At 38.5% G+C, this 18301-nt stretch overlaps 1 protein-coding gene across 1 annotated transcript in view; it reads left to right on the forward strand.

The window, feature by feature from the left end:
* Positions 1-18301, forward strand: part of ITGA1 (integrin subunit alpha 1) — a 176060-nt gene that overhangs the window by 37711 nt on the left and 120048 nt on the right. The gene's annotated exons all lie outside the window — the stretch shown is intronic.

Genomic DNA, 18301 nt, shown 5'->3' on the forward strand with positions numbered 1-18301 from the left:
ATTCATTCCTATTGTAGCATGTGCCAGTACTTCATTCCTTTTTACAACAGAATAATATTCTATCATATGGATATACCACATTTTGTGTATGCATTCATCATTGACAGATGTTTGGATTGTTTCCACTTTTTGGCTCTTGCAAATAGTGCTGCTATGAACAACAAGCAAGTTTTTCTGTAAACAGTATAACTAGGTTGGGTCATATGATAACTTTGTGTTTAAGTTTTTGAAGAATTGCCAGGCTGTTTTTCATAGCAACTTCACTGGTTTACATTTCCATGACCAATTCATGTCTGAGGCTTCCAGTTGCTCCATATTCTTGTCAAACTTATTTTCTGGGTTTTTGTTGTTGTTTTTTAATGGCCATATTGAAGGGTTATCTCATTGTCATTTAGATTTATCTTTCCCTAGTGGTTAATAGTGTTATATATATTTTTGTGTGCTTATGTGACTATACACACAACATATTTGCAGAAATATCTTTGAAAATCATTGGCTCAGTTTTTAATTGGGCTGTCTGCCTCCTTGTTAATGAATTGCCTTATATTTTAAAATGAAATGGACCCAAGAGGGCTCCAAATGTACTGGAAGTATTCTTTTGCCAGGATGGCAGTTAGATGAATGTGTCCACTGTGGTAATTTATCTTTATGTATATTTGTCAGCAATTAGGATGTGTTTCTTTCCTTTGGTGACTATATTAGTTTCCAGAGACTGCTGTATCAAATTTCTACAAACATGTGACTTAAAGCAACAGAGATTTGTTCTCTTACAACCCTGTTGGCTAGACGTTTAAAATCGAGGTTTGGCAGGGCCATACTCCCTTTGAAGGCTCTAGGCAGGAATCTTGCCTGTTTTTTTCCAGTTTCTGTGGGTTCTGGCATTCCTGAGTTGGTAGATACATTACACTAATCTCTACGCTGTCTTCAGAACATCTCCTCCGTGTTTCTGTGTCTAGATGTCTCAAATCTCCTTCTTCTTTGTCTTCAAAGGATATCTAATCATTGAATTTCTCTTTTAAGGATACCTAGCCATTACATTTTGGGACCACCTTGAAAATAAGATGATATCATTTTAACTTACAAGTATAAAGGACCCATTTCCAAATAAAGTTGTGTGTACAGATACCATGGGTTAGCACATAGGTATATATGGGGGAGAACACAATTGGATCCATGCTGAATATGTGTCATGTTTCAACTTAAACAAAAATATTTTAAGAAATCAAATGGAAAATAATTCTAGAATTATTATATTTGGGCTTTTGAATCAGAAGAACTTTACAGGCCTAAAGGTCGGAGAGAAAGAAATTAGTCTGATGCTCACTACCTTAAAAGGGAGAAATCTTAATCAGGTTTTGAAAAATATATTCAAGACTTCTAATAATGAAAAGAATTATGTAAATAAGATTGCAAAGGATATTTATGTGTTTTCTTTTTTGTATCCTGAGAGTAAGCTGATGAGAATAGTTCATATTCACATATGTAGAGAATACATTTTTATTTTAAAAAAAAGATTTATTTATTTATTTGAAAGGCAGAGAAAGAGAGAGAGAGAGAGAGGTGTCTTCCATCCATTGGTTCACACTCCAGGTGGTCACAATGGCCAGAGATGAGCTTCTCCCAAGTCTCCCATGAGGGTGCAGGGGCCCAAGGACTTAAGCCATCTTTCATTGCTTTCCCAGGCCATAGCAGAGAGCTGGATCAGAAGTGGGCAGCCGAGACTTGAACGGTGCCCATATGGGATGCTGGCACTGCAGGCGACAGCTTTACCTGCTATGTCACAGAGCTGGCTCCAAGAATACCATTTAATGCACTACAAAACATGTTTCTTGATATTGCCAAATAAAGATGATTCCGTTAAAATAGCCAGAAGGAACAATTTTTTGTGTGTTCACACTGTTACCCATGGTGTAGGGTTTGTTTGTGCTTTTATCCTTAAATTATCAATAATGTTGGGATTTGAACTTTTTATCCACGATGATCCCCAACTTTGGCCTTATTCACAAGTAAGGATTCAGGCAATGAAAGGAATATTATACCTAGCACTTAGCCCCAGCACCTTCACATTTGAATACTGCATGTATTTTTTGAGAAACCTTTTGGGGATCTGATTTCATGCATCAGTTAAATTGATATTTAAATTAGATAATTCTTCCTCTCAAAGAATGACGTATGATTTAATATATTAAAAGTGATTTGAGCTTCTGAATATAAAAAAACTGGTGGGGAGCAGAGCTGTATGAAAATCAGTCTCACTATGAGAACACATGGAGTTAAGAATTCAGACAATGGTCTTATTCAGAATTCTGAAGGCTTAGAAGCTTGCCGTCTGGACCCCATTGCTATTCTGGAATCTTTTTTTTTTCTCCCTCAGACAGCACTATCTGTTAAGAAATAGATGACAAGCCTTTGATCCACCACATTTGTAAATTGTTCTGACAATAAACATGTTTTCAAAGGAAAACTTTGAAACTTTCCTATGTGGAAGTTTATGAAGATTTTGTATAAGTCCTAAATGCCTTACCAGGGAGTATCCCCCCCCCCCCTTTTTTTTTTAAAGAAAAAAATCTTATTTTACTTGACAGGTGTTTTTTTGTTTGTTTGTTTAAATAACCTAACAGTGACTTTTAGTTGACTGGAGTTCATCCAGAAAGTCATTACTTGTTAGTGAAATGTTAAAAATCAAGGAAGTACAATTTTTAAAAAGTTTCACAAAGCCCTTCTTATACTTGTAATAAAGGGCCAAGTATTTTATAAAATGTCAACATAAAATGTTACAGATCTTTGATCATAATATGAAATAGTGGTTGCACTCAAGATATAGAAGAAAACTATGCTGCAGGGCTGGCTATGAAATCACTGACATGCTGTAGAATCACTCCTTCTAACATGTTTTCTCTCTAAACACCAAGCAGGGATGCCAGTGTGTGGATGGATAAGCTAGTACCTCCCTTAGCCCTGCGTGTCCAATAAGACCACTCTTACACAAAGCTGTATTTATTCTTTGATTATATCATTGCCATTCTGCCCTTGTGCTTGTATGTAAATGAATTATTCTTATGTGCATAATGGATGACTTCAACTTTAAGTCTGACCTAGTGATGAAAGCCAGTTGGAGTTCTGTCATCTTCTCATCCTACTTTATTTCTACTTTCTTTTATAAGACATAGAATTATAAAATTGGTTCATGACTCAAAATGTAGAATCCTATCAGGAAATTTTTTACATACTTAATCTCCTGTCTGATCATCTTACAGGAGGTCACAGTTTTACATAATACATAGAAGGTTACCCAGGCTTAAGTCCCAGGGTATCTATTCTCAACTCTTTTAGATAGTGCAGGCTTTTTCACTTATTATTTAGAAAAAACAAACAAACAAACAAACAAGCATTGTTGTAGGGATTCACAAAACTGACATCACAATGGCAGTCATCACAAGTAATCACTTGTGGCCCTGGAGACTTCTTCTTTCAATCTTCCAAATTAGTTATTTTATGATGCTTTATGTTCCACATGTGACTACAAATTATTTCAGGCCAGGGCTGATATTTATTCCACCTTTTGATTCATTACAACTCTTCTACCTTATATATGGCTGACTTGTATATGGTTGACTTTAATAATGTTTGCTGAGTGAATATAACATTTATAATATACTCATAGATATGCATCTGTATGCATATTTGTTATCTACTTTTAGGGCAGGCCGGGTCTCTCTTTTTCTGTTACTTCTGTCCCTTTAAGCTGTTTTGTAGTATTTTGGAGAAAATAGTAAGAAAGAACCAGTGTGCCAAGACATCCATTTTTCTTAGCCTCCCTGCCACTGCCCTTTTCCCCACCTTTTGCCCAACCACAATAAAATTGTCTGGGGACTGATTATTGGGTAAACTACTTCTCAGTCCCTTCCTGGTTTTAAGACTCTCCCTCCCTCATCTTGATGTCACTCTCACAACACACATCTGCTTCCTAGAAGAACTACACCCATGTCAGTTCCTGAGCCTCCAGCTCATGGATCTTTCCACCTATGCCACGGTGCCAACCTGAGATCAGGGAGTTAAAGACTCTGATTCATCCCCAAATTCTATCAGTTGTAGCCTGAAGGGTGGGAAACTAGATGGTTCATTTTTCCTGGACCCATCATCTGTGGGTAGCAGAATCATTAAAAAACATTATCAGTGCCTTATGAAACCCTAAGTTGCAATAGCATGAATGACACACGAGTGTACCTGCTGGCCTCTCATGAAATAGGAAGCCTCGATTAAATAATAGATGAGTTGTCTCACTGTTCCAAAATTCTATGATTTATCACTCAAGCAGTCAAATCTTAGGAAGTTCTGATGAATTTTTTGCAAATTCTTCTAAAATCAGCATTTTGTTATGCCTAGGGTTAGTCAACTGTGTTTCTCTTGTAGGCATTATATATATTATATGTATATTTTATATCTATAAGACCAAATATTATAGGCACTATATATAATATATAGTATTATATATTATATATAAAATAATCAACTATTATATATATATATCTAGAATAAAAAACATTGGCACAAGAGAGGTGGATGCAATTCAAACACTGATGAATATTCTAGATATTCTGATGAAATATTTATCTTTCAATCTATTTTGATATAATTTCTCAGTAGTTTAGTTTGGAGTGATTTTCTTTATTTTAGTTTTTTTTTTAACTTCATTGTTTTGTTTTGGTAAACTATTAAAAGCTTTGAAATTGCCCTGTTACCTGTGTTGTGGTACCAACAGACTGAAAAGGTCATCTTTGAAAGGACAGTAAAGTGGCCTTTTCCTAGGATTAGCTACTTTATTGAGCTCTCAGGACCTTGACTATTGCCTCTTAAAAGAGTACATCCAAGTTTTATGCCACTTAATTGCCCATGCATTTTTATAAAATGTACTCTTTCCATAGTTATACAGGTCTCATTAAAAAAAAGCAAGCCCTCATAACATTATGTGGTGTGTTATGAGCCCTATAAAGCATTATGGCAATGTAGTTTCCACAAAGATGCTTCCCACTGAACATGCATATCCCTTCCTCTTAAATTATTCCATTTGATTTTACTACTGTACTCTTGCTAGAGCTAAGAGTTTTCTGAGAGCTTATTCAGCATCAACTAATATCACTTTTTCTGGGCTATTTTTGTAGATATTGAGTTTTTTATTTTATCTGATCATAAAGTTATAGCTTAAAGTTATTTTGTTGTCTAGAAGTAATATTTTCAAAATAAGTTCTGAGAAATATGTACCTAAATTAAAATGTAACTTAAATCTGTCATCTAAAATGGAGGTATATTATCTAGTTTGGTCAAATTATACCATTGAAGACAACAAGGAAAAAAAAGCAATGGCTGAATAAGATACTATAGAATTTTAGTCTTAAATGAGATTTACAACTAGGCTTAATAACGCCTTTTTAAAAAAGGATATTATTCATATTAAGTCTTAATTTAATAAATTTTATTATACACTTATTGTGCACCACTAGATTCATTATGATTAAGTTCTCCCAAAATTAACAAAAGTATAACTTAAAGTAACTTAATTGCTGTAGAACAATGCAGAATAATATGAAACATAAAAGCAGTTTGTTAGGAAGTGGTTCAGTGCTAGTGGGGTACCTCTGTTGCCATTGTACCCTAGGCCACTTGTGTCTTTCTTCTCTACAACATTACTTCTGTTCAAGTTTACCTCCTAGTGCAGCCTAGCAATTGGGGTTTATGTCTGTCTGCTCAGGCTGCCACAGCAGAATTCCACAGATATTGTGGCTCAAACAATAGCAACTTATTTTCTCACAGTTCTGAAAGCTGGAAAACTAAGATCATGGTGACCGCAGCCTGGTTCCTGATGGGGCCTCTCTTTCTGGCTTTGTAGACAGCTACCTTCTCACTTGTGTACCCACATGAGCTGTTGTCTGTGTGCAAAGAGAGAGAGAGAGAGAGACACCAACATGATGTCACTTCCTCTTCTTATGAGGCACAAGTCCTCTTGGATTAGGAACCCTACTCTTATATGACTTCATTTTACTTTAAATTAGCTCCTTAAAGGCCCTGTCTCCAAACGCAGTCACATTGAGGGTTAGGGTTTCCCCATGGGAATATGAGGGGGACACAAGTCAGTGTATAACAAAGTGGTAGGTGTTACATAGAGTTTATAAATGAGGGACAGAGAAAGGAAAAGGATGAGGATAAAAGAGAACGTAGAAGGACAAAAAAAAGAGCAAATCTCTCAGATGCACCAGTTCTGCATGAGCTTTCTGATATGCTTAGTATAACACTTACACTTTCTTGTCCGTGGCTGGGCACAGAGCCACACGTTATCTACACACCCTTTGGCCAAGTGTATTGCTGCCCCATGTGGAGGATTTTATTATTAATAAAATGGAAGTGATGGATATTGGGAGTTAAAAAGCCATTTTTGTCATATCCAGAAATTGTTCTGTGCATTAAGGGATGACAGTATGATTTCCTATCTTTAGTGGACAGTCCAATAGGGAAGAGTTCACAGAAGCCAGTCACAAACTGAACAATATCAATAGGGAAATTGGGGCATTGACCTTGAGATAGACCTTGAATCTGTGTAAGAGTTAACTAGGTTAAGGAATAGAATTTGAGAAAAAGGGAAAATTCTAACAGCAGTTCATGTAAGAATGCTATACAGTGAGTAAGGAGACTGCAGATATTAAAATGTGGCCCTACATGATGTGATGATGAAATTGGAGCAGTGGAATGAGACCTAATTTCAAATGCTATTTAGGGAGTGGGAAACCATTTATTGGGCTCTGCGGAGCCATTCCAAAATGGGACACTGTTATAACCAGATACATGTTTTAAAATATACACTTCTGATAGCAGACATGAAGATAAATTGATGACCTCATAGACATATGTGGTGTGTGTGTGTCTTAATACAAGAAACTTTTCTGAGAAAATTTAGTATTGGATACTATTGACATTGGAAGATATAGTTTACATTGTTATTATTGGTCTAGTGCTAATTTCTGTTGCTTTAAATATCCAAGTAATAACTTAGAAGCATAGAGTTGCAAAAATACCGTGAAAAGGTGAGAAATGATTGAGGCCAGAAAGCTTTCTAAAATAACTGTTCTTGTGGAAAATTGTCCAATGCATGTTCTCATTTATCTACATTCATTTTGCTATATCCTAATGAAACTTACTAATAATTGTAGAAACTCCTTGACATTTCTGTCTTTCATCTTTATATGTTTATGTTTTCATTATATTCTCAGAACTAGATGTCCATTCCATGTCTAGAGTTCTAGGCAACCCCAAACTGAGTGATGACATATTTCTTTTGCATCTTTCCTGAGTCTTAGTAGTTGTGCAGTAGAGATGGCTGTGGAAAGTTAGGAAGTGATACTTGATTTGCTTCCCTATTTCTTAGCTAAACTTCTCCCAGATAATGAAATTAGACTTCCTGAATTATGACTCTCCCTCTTAATGTAATTCTCAGTTCCGTGATGAAAATTGTTCGCAAGTCTCTGTAGAAATGGTCCATCCAGATAAATAGTACAAAGCTAGGGTATGAATAAGAAACTAAACTGGATAAGTACTGCCAAAATTCTGTAAGAAGGAACTAGTGAAAATTTTATCTGCCAGGATCTTTTGAAGTTAGTACATTTTGTTTAAGCAAATAGTAAACTTTGACAACTCATAGTGCCAGTTTCATTTCCAAAATCTTTGGCTTTTTGCTTTGTTTTGCTTTTATGTGATATGCATCAGAATGTCAATGTGAGATGACAACTCCCGCAACAAACCACCTTCCGCCAAATTTCTACCAGTTGGTTTTTCATGCTCCCCCCCTCTGAAGTTATAATTTCTCTCCTTTTCTTCACCATGTCACCCTACACCTTCTGTGGATGCCTCCATTCCTTGCTCTCAATTTGTCTGAAAGTCCTGAGTTTGTAGACAATAGGAAATGGAGAAAGATAACAAAGACTATTCAAATTCTTTTATTTTATGCCGCCTTACATCACTAAGAAATTATAATGGCGGCCGGTGCCACGGCTCACTAGGCTAATCCTCTGCTTGCAGTGCCGGCACCCCGGGTTCTAGTCCTGGTCAGGGCGCCAGATTCTGTCCCGATTGCCCCTTTTCCAGGCCAGCTCTCTGCTGTGGCCTGGGAAGGTAGTGGAGGATGGCCCAAGTGCTTGGGCCCTGCACCCGCATGGGAGACCAGGAGAAGCACCTGGCTCCTGGCTTTGGATCAGTGCGGTGCACCGGCGCTCGCGCCGGCTGCGGTGGCCATTGGAGGGTGAACCAACGGCAAAGGAAGACCTTTCTCTCTCTCTCTCTCTCTCACTGTCCACTGTGCCTGTCAAAAATAAATAAATAAATAAATAAATAAATAAATAAAAAAGAAACTATAATGGCACTGTTCTGATTTCATTGTCAAAATGGTATGAAAATAGGAGGAATTTTTAATGAAATTTAAACATGTTAGAGAAGTATTATGTCAATACTTCTTCAAATAAGTAAAAGTAATCATGCCGAGAAAGTATTTTATCATGAAATATTTAAGCAAACAAGAAAATGGTGAGGAATAATGTAACTAATACCAGTGTGCCACTGCCCAGTGTCTAAAAAGTACATTTTCATATAATTGCTTCTTGTGAGAAATAAAACTTCATTGGTATTTTTGAGAAAGCCTAATACTGAGCATTTCTTATCCTCACTTGAAGTCAGAAGCACCTGGGCAATGGTAGCAAATCAGAATGGAGCACAGCTGATAAAGGACACTCCCACACTCCCACTACTGTCCCAGTCTAGGCTGACTGACTCTCCAGCACCGGCACCAGTCAGACACTAGAGAAAAAAGGCAGAGCGTTTTCTTTCTGTAGGTAGACTCACTTCTAAGAGAAAAGCAGCAAAGACTGGGCCTCTCATATAACTTCTCCTTCCAGCTCACCTATCTTAAATGTGGAAGGGAGTCATGTATAGAAATAGAAGTAGATCAACAGTGTCCCAGTTCCTGGAACTCTCCACATAGAAGGATAAATCAGGAGTGGGAAGCATTCTCTTCTAAAAATTTGCAACTAAAGGCATTTTCATTCCCTTTTGGACCCTATTCTCTACTTCAGCCTTCTCTCTTTTCTCTTTATCTTTCTTTTCTTCTTTTTATTTTATCTGTTTGAAAGGCAGAATTAGAGACAGAGACAAAGAGAGTGGAACAAGAGAGCTTCCATCTGCTGGTTCACTCCCCAAATGGCAGCATTGGCAGGGGCTGGGTGTGGCCAAACCCAGGAGCCTGGGACACCATCCAGAACTCCTAAATCAGTGGAGCCCAAGCACTTGGGCCATCTTCCAGTGCTTTCCCCAGCACATTAGCAGGGAGCTGGATTGGAAGCGGAGCAGCCTGGATAAGAACTGGTGCTCATATGGGATGCAGGCATCACAGGCGGCATCTTAACCTGCTGTGCCACAATGCTGACCCCAGTCCAGATAACCTTGAATTTTAAGATCTTTGTACTTAACAAGTACGTAGTGGCCAGTATTGTGATTCTAAGAATCAGAAGGCTTCCATTTAAGGAAAATATTGGGTGCCAGTTCATGGGAATATTGACTGTCATATTTGCATTTACTTCCATTTCCAGATAACTCTAATAGACTAATGGAAAGAATGTAAAAGATGATGCTATTAGATAGGAATAGCTTTTGGATCCAAGGATGTTGCTGCCCAACTAATGTTCTAAGAGCTAAAATATCATCACAGTCTTAGCAACAAAAGTTACAGCTAACACACACACACACACACATACACACACAGTTCAGCGCTATCTCAAAACAGAAAAAAGAGCATCAAAAAGTTATCTCTTTCCTCTGAAAATAAAACAAGCCTTCTAATGACCCTTGCCTTATGAAGTATTTCAGCATTCCAGGCTACTGAGTCTTTTCTTCATCCCTTATAAACAAACCCCAATGTCCTTTAAAATACTCTCTGATTTATTTTCCAAATGTCTTCAGGTGAACAACAAGTTATATTCCTTTGGCTTACATTATTTCCTCTTAATAATCTGTACAAGTTTGAAGTTCAGCAGAGGTACCAGAAAGCTTATGATTGAAGAGAATGTTCAGTCGTGAATTATATAATGGAAAATTGCTTTAATAAGTAGCTAGGAAGAGAGAGAAAGTATGCAGAATCATTTTAGTTGAAGTAGCAATGTATTATTAAGGGCTGTGTTGAGCCATCCAGAAAAATAGTCTATTCAATGAAATAGGAGAATAAATAGTGGCAACTCTTCCTGTCGGGAATATGAATTTGCTAATTAGAGTAACTGAGTGACTCCAGGATGAGCAATTATTTTCTCATAGATTTTGGTTTCAGTTGAGGTACACTTCTAGAGTTTTTATAGTATTTATTTGCGTTAGCTTCATGAAGGCTTTAATTTATTAATGTCAACGAGTGACCACTGGTGTGTTAAACCAGAAAGTATTTTGATAACTGTATTTCATTAAAAAAGGAATGTTATAAATCTGTATACTTTATCTCCTGCTTCTGAATAATAAGGCAAATAAAAATATGAGATGTCAAGGCAAGATAAATTTAGCGTATCTTTGGAGTCCACAGGAATTTTGTGGGTTAATCATGTCCTTAAAACCTTGCATAAAAATGTAAATATTTTTAAAGGACCAGGCATATTCCTGCTTTGTGGCATGTGATATCTGTTTCAACATGCCACTAATTATTTTCCGATATAATTAATCACAACCTAACAACTGATTTTTTAAACATAAAATATCACTGAGAATTAACTACCTGTTGTATTTTGTTTTATACTGCAGTGTGAATGATCTCATGCTTTAAAAATTTTTAAACAATTTAAGTAAATGCTTTGAGGTAATGATATGTATTTGAAATAATATGGCTATTCTTTTCCATTTATTTCTTATTACACTTAAGCATGTTTTCGCTTAACATTTGTTCTGAACTCCAAATTGTACAATTAGGAGAAGGAGAAAATGGTTCCTCTTGTACAGTTTGGACATAAGGTGACTGGATAGTCTTTTTTTATTTATTTTTGAGTTGTCATTGGTTTAACCTCAAGGTGAAGTCTTACCCAGATACCATGTGCTCTCTGTCCAATGATTCCTTAGAAGAAAGAATCTGAAGAATAAGCTGTAACTTTGATAAAGACTCTTCTCAATGAATTATTAATTTACATGTGAATTCTCTCCAGAGATATATGATCTAGTAACATATTGCCAGTCCTGTAACTTTTGTTAATACATGCAACAGGTAGTTTTATAGATCAGGAAAGTAAAGAGATATTATATAAATTAAAGAAGTAATTTTCAATTTCCTAATTTCCATTAATGTTATTTAATATGTAGAAAAACAAATGTGGGCCGACACCGCGGCTCACTAGGCTAATCCTCTGCCTGCGGCGCTGGCACACCAGGTTCTAGTCCCGGTTAGGGTGCCGGTTCTGTCCCAGGTGCTCCTCTTCCAGTCCAGCTCTCTGCTGTGGCCCAGAAAGGCAGTGGAAGATGGCCCAAGTGCTTGGGCCCTGCATCCGCATGGGAGACCAGGAGGAAGCACCTGGCTCCTGCCTTCGGATCAGCGCAGCACGCCTACCGTAGCGGCCATTTAGGGGGTGAACCAACTGAAAAGGAAGACCTTTCTCTCTGTCTCTCTCTCTCTCTCACTGTCTATAACTCTACCTGTCAAAAAAAAAAAAGAAAAAGAAAAAGAAATATGAAGAAATAAGTCATTGTACCCAGTGAAGCAATTAAAGTATTTGAAATAGCAACTGTGTCTCTTGTTCACCCACACATTTGAACATAGGTATAGCACTCAAAAGTCCACATCCCAGTCATTCAAAAAAAGTAGCATATTACATGTTTATAGGAGAATCCACAGGGAATCTATCAGGACCTGGAACTTGAGATTGGCCATTGAGTCTATGAGGTCAACTGCAAAGCATTTATTTTACAGTGCATGCTACCTCTTTCTTGGTGACCCTCAGAAGCACCTGCTACTAATAGTAACAAACCTACCCATAGACTTTTAATGTCTATAACCTTGTATATGTCACTGAGAAATTTTATGTAAATTAATAAAATTTATTGAAAAGATTCCACTAACAAAGCTACAACTGTTATTCAGGTTCTTGTATGTCTAAAAACCTCCTATCTCAGATTTAGGGGTAAAGACTGGATTCAGCCATCACCCTGCTTTGTTTTGAAGTGTAATCCACTTTTCCATATGCAGCGTCCCATGCTGTGCAGTCACAGAAACGAATGAGTTCAGCTTTCTGGATGCCAAGGCAGTTGGAGAACAAAAAATCCCATGCTCTTGTTGCTTACACAAGCACACGGGTTGTGTTTCCCACAGTGGGATTCCGGGACCCCCTAAGGTTCTATAGCTTTTTCATCTTGTAAAACACAAGGCCTGAAGATGATGCTGACAGGATGGGAGGGGACTGAGTTCTGAGACTGTCTAAGAATCTCAGAGATCAGGAACAGGGCCAGTCTGAGAGAAGCTGGCAGCCCCAGCAATTAATGTGTGGTGGGAGGATATGGGAAAGAGCAGATGTCTGTAGATACTGCAAAGGGAAATAAACACTATGGGAAGGACAAACTTAGAAAAACTTTCAAGGGGGATTTTTAACAAAGGATGTCTGGGAAACACTCTTTTGGTGTTTAGTATTCTGGGTAGCACTTATTATTATTATTATTATTATTATTATTATTGACAGGCAGAGTGGACAGTGAGAGAGAGACAGAGAGAAAGGTCTTCCTTTGCTATTGGTTCACCCTCCAATGGCCGCCGCGGCCGGTGCACCGCGCTGATCTGATGGCAGGAGCCAGGTGCTTCTCTTGGTCTCCCATGGGGTGCAGGACCCAAGCACGTGGGCCATCCTCCACTGCACTCCCTGGCCACAGCAGGGAGCTGGCCTGGAAGAGGGGCAACCGGGACAGAATCCGGTGCCCCGACCGGGACTAGAACTTGGTGTGCCGGTGCCGCAAGGCGGAGGATTAGCCTGTTGAGCCACGGCGCCGGCCTGGGTAGCACTTATAAGAGGAGACAAGTTCTTTCAGCCAGAAAGACCTTTATACTAAAATTCTTCATTTATTTGATGCTGTTCAATTGAGCAAACTTGTACTAAACACTTTATATGGGTCAAGAGTTATGCTTCCCTGCCTCCTTTCCACCAGCTATATGCAGATGCATACATAACTACTCTGCAGTTCCAATACCATTTATAATAACTGCAGGCCCACTAGACTTCAGCTCTGAAAGTCAAAACAACTCATTCACTGCAGCAAGCTGGAGTTCAAAAGCAACTGCCCAGGATGAACTTGGCAAATGCCTGAATACTGAGGTGTTTATTTGGATTGGCTTTTCTGGACTTGCTGATGAAGGTAGATAGCTTACTGACATATTACATCATTTCTGATGAAAGAACTTTGAATAGTAAGATTTATTAAGCCAGTTTTTTTTCTTTCATAAGTGTATAGAAAAGTTCCAGTTGTTTGAAGGGGGCACTGAGTTGCATATATTATTTTTGACTGCAAATACAGATTTGCTGTATTTCAGATTTTAATGTCATAATAAAATACTTGTGTTGATTCTATGCATCCAAAGATGTATAATTATTTGTCTTACTTTAATTCTGACCTTATTTCCCATATTATTACCCACTGGAGGGCTTTGGCTCCTCCTTTTCAAAAATGTACTGCTGGAAAAATAGTCATCTCAGATTTCAAACCAGCTAGAATGAAGGAGTACCACTGAGTTTGGGGCAAGATCAGTGATACTAAAATTTTATCTTTTATGGTAACCACATTTACATCAAAATTGATATCTAATTCACTTAGGCTATTACAGGTAATTAATCTAACTATTATTTCATATCCATAGCACTGATATTATAAAAAACATCTTGTATATTATAAGGTATGAAAGTTGGCTGTCAATTTTTATTTGGTCTCATCATTAAATTGTTTTCCTTTCAATCCCCTAGTTTGCCTCAAAATTGAATGTATTTTATCTGAATTTCAGGAGAAAAGAAGTGCATTTGGAATGATTAAAAATACCTATTGTATCACATTATTAGTTACATCAAGCATAGCTGACTTAGCAACTCATATCCATTCAAGCAGAGGTCAATGAACTCTTCTCCAGCAGGCTTTGGCGCAACAGAATGTAAGAAGTACCCAGGGGGCCGGCGCCATGGCTCAACAGGCTAATCCTCCGCCTTGCGGCGCCGGCACACCGGGTTCTAGTCCCGGTCGGGGCACCGATCCTGTCCCGGTTGCCCCTCTTCCAGGCCAGCTCTCTGCTGTGGCCAGGGAGTGCAGTGGAGGATGGCCCAAGTCCTTGGGCCCTGCACCCCATGGGAGACCAGGAGAAGCACCTGGCTCCTGCCATCAGAACAGCGCGGTGCGCCGGCCGCAGCGCGCTACCGCGGCGGCCATTAGAGGGTGAACCAACGGCAAAGGAAGATCTTTCTCTCTGTCTCTCTCTCTCACTGTCCACTCTGCCTGTCAAAAATAAAAAATTAAAAAAAAAAAAAAAAGAAGTACCCAGGGGGAACCACAGCCCAACTTTGGGCAATGTCGGAAGTTCTGCATTTCTGTACCACAGAGATCACACTGCCTGGGTGTGCTGTCTGATTCTTAGATAGCTCAGGGTTGCGGCTTTGTGAGTGTGGCCTGAGTGGATTAGAAAGTCACTACAGTGTCACCCTGTAATTGGAACAGACTTGCAATACTTGATGGAAATGCAATACTTGATGGAAATTAGGGGGAATAGATGGTCATTGGAGTGAAAGACCACACTTGCTATTGGCTCAGATCCTGGGTGGCATCATAAAGATGTACCATGTCTTGAGGAATTGAGACGAGAATCCCAGGGATTTAGCTACAAGGACAAGAGTCATCTGCACTCCTCCTGCATGGTGAAATCCTCTACTTAGAAAGCCTAACATCCTCATCATAGATTTTCTTTACTTTTGTCATTGCAGTGGGTTTGGGAACAGGAAGTTGCCATAGAAATGAGTTAAAGAACTCATTGCCCAGTCCCCACTGATATGACACATTGGCATCTCTTTCAAGATACAGATAATCAGTAGAATGAGGGCACCATCCTCCTCTGAAAGAAATCTCACCTGTTACATGGTAAATCAACTCTGAATTCCATCTGGGGAAGGAGTTAACCTATTTATTGCTGTATGTGTACTTTATATATCTCACAGCAACTGCTACCTAGGGGGCACATGTGAACACATTTGAAATATGATAAACTGAAGTTTAGAGGCTAAATCACTTGACATATATTTTTCCAGCTGGGCTATAAGCTCTGTGAGAGCAGAATCTTTGTCTTTTAATGACTGTATTTCTGATCCCTAGCATATGTCTGATCCATAGTAGATGAATATATGAATGAGGGAAAGGAACTTGAACAGGATTCAGACCCTGGTTCTTATATCTCCAGCAACCACTATCTTTTTTACCACCAAGGAACTTGCCCAGAAAACCCTTAATTCACTGTCAACAAATAATTTTTAAAGTTTTCAATAAAACATAAATTGATAACTATAAAAAAGAAAAATCTATGCATGAATTTCAAAAAGTTTTTCTACCGAGATAAGCTTATTTTAATTCCACTTTTCCATGAACTCTTTGAGGTACTCTTGTGTAAAGCCACATCATTTCTTGTCTACCTAATCGTATGTGTTTAGCTAAGTCCCTCAGGACAGTGGATCTGCAGCTGTGTGGCTGCTTCTCTCTTTATTTCAAAATCCGCCCCAGCCCATAGCCGGTGTAGAAAAGCTTCATGAGTTTGGCCTCTCAGTGGATGGAATCATGTGGACTAATCAGTGGCCCCTCTCCTAAAACCATCCCCATGTCACTGGTTATTAGTCCTTTCCAGTTTTAGGCCTAAGACATAAAAACTGAATCAGTATGAAGAGTGATTAATACTTTGGAATTTGGAATCCTGTTGAAAGGTGAGCAAATTTCTCTGCCTTCCTGGTCTTCCTTCCCCTTGTCTGCAGAACGGTTCTGATCATGGAATTTAATTGTAGCATCGTAGGCATTTAAAGGAGATGAAGTAAGAAAGGAGTGACATAGGGAAAGTGCACAGTAGAGTATGGTTGGTCGTAAAAGAAAATCCCTCTTTTGCTGGTACCTGTGAAATCACAATTTACTTTTGACATCTACCTATTGTACATGTTTATTTCTCATCATTTTCAATATTTTCTCTTTTTTGCCCCCTTAAGCATCGCAATCTGTTTGCTTTATTTTTTAGTTTTGTTGTGAATAAATACAATTCTGCTTTATTTTTGTGCATAAGTTCCAAACCAATTTAGTATAAGAAAATGAACATTGAATTAAAAGTTATGAGAAGATGCTTTTACTGTTGACTGACTCTTTTAAATCAAAAGAACAAGATGTGAACTATTTTTTTAATGTCCTCTCCTGTGCTTCAGGCTCCTTGCTGCCTCAGAAAACATGAAAAGGGCTGATTTACAATTCCTGCGGGCAAATTGCCTGTAGAATTCTAAGGACAGGAAATGAAAAAAAAAAAAAAAAGTGTAGCACGCACCCCCGGACATTCCACACAACATGTAGAATAAATAAACAGGCCCAAAAAGGAAACCAAAAGCCCTTGGTATCATATTGAGAAGGTACCACAAATGGCTTTGGGAAGAGCATGGACTGAAAAAAAACCCAAGAGGAGTGAAATTGACCCTGATTAAAGAGCATACCTTTCTCCTCTTGTCTAATGCTTTGAATTAGTGAGTTGCGTGACTTGCATGGACATTATGAGAAAGAAGCTCCATGCTATAGATGTGGGCTTCTCAGACCCCAATGGGAATATGATGTCCCTGAGGATCTTGCAGGGATGTAGACACTGTTTCCGGACATCTGTGTAGGGCCTGAGAGGATTCAGTCTTCACAGACTCCCAGATGATAAAGATATTACTGGTTAATGGAACATAGTTAATTTTCAGTCACTTTCATCAGTGAAATCATTGGTGGTGTCATTCTGATCTCTATCTGCTGAACAGCATTTTTCCGGTGAGGGAGTTTTGGCTTCACAAGCATCTGTCAGTGTCTGGAGACACTGGTGATGGTTACAACTCATGGACAGCTGCTGGCACCACATGGGTGCCAGCACCCTACAAGGCACAAGATAGCTCCTCACAACAAAGAATACCCTCACTCAAAACATTCATCATGCCAATGTTGAGAAACCCTGCAGTACAAGTAGTATTTTGCTCATTTCTTACATCAAAAATAGCCTACTGAAATTGTCCAAAAAAATCAAGAAAACCTCTGTGGAGAGGGAAGGAACATGTACTGTTCAGTTTGGAGTAGAGAATGAGCAGTGTTTAAAACTGTCTTCAAATATATGAAAGATTATTATGCAAAAGATGGTAACCAGCTGTTTTCCATCACCCTTGAAGAATGAACAGGAAATGTACATAAAAGGATCTGTGTTACCCATCCATTCTTTCTCTGCTTCCTTCACGCCAGCCAAGCAAATCTTTTCATGATCTTGCAACCATATTTGTCCTGTCCTGTGTCTGATTACTTGCAGAGACCCTCCCAAATCCTGGGCAAGCATTTTCTTCTCCCTGCCAAATCTCATTTTTCTTTCCCCTTAAATATCTAACTTGAGATGTTCTATCTCCATAAAGTCTTCTTTCACTAAGATGAAATAGTTACCAGTTCATCTCCAACTACAGCTGGCGCACTTCTTGCTGCAGCATATTATCTTTCAATGGATATGTTATTGTCCACGTGTGTACCAAGAGCTATGCTAGATTTTGACAAGACATAAGAGAGTAAGAGAGTCCTTACTCTTAAGAATTTTCCAAGTGGGAGGAAAAATATTTCACATAGATAACCATGCTACAGAAAGTGATTAAAAAATCTGTCTCCAGAGTAGGAGTTTGGCACAACGATTAGGACATGGCTTTAGACACCCGTATCCTTTAGAGCGTGAGGTTCAAGCTGTGCCTCTGATTCCAGTTTCCTAATAATGTGCACGTTGGGAGACAGCAGTTGATGGCTCAGGTACTTGGATCTCTGTCACTCATGTGGTAGACTCACAGTGAGTCTCAGGCTCCTTCCGCCTGGCCTACTTGTGGCCTAGCCCAACCTGACTCTTGTGGACATTTGGGGAATGAAGCAGTAGATTGAAGAGTCTCCCTTTCTCTTTGCCTTTCAAAAACAAAACTGAAAGAGGATATTGATTGTAATAGTTAAAAGATTACTTCTAAGTTGGAGGGATCAAGGGGAATGTATAAATAGA

Source organism: Lepus europaeus, chromosome 15 (assembly GCF_033115175.1).
Source record: "Lepus europaeus isolate LE1 chromosome 15, mLepTim1.pri, whole genome shotgun sequence".
NCBI lineage: Eukaryota > Metazoa > Chordata > Mammalia > Lagomorpha > Leporidae > Lepus > Lepus europaeus.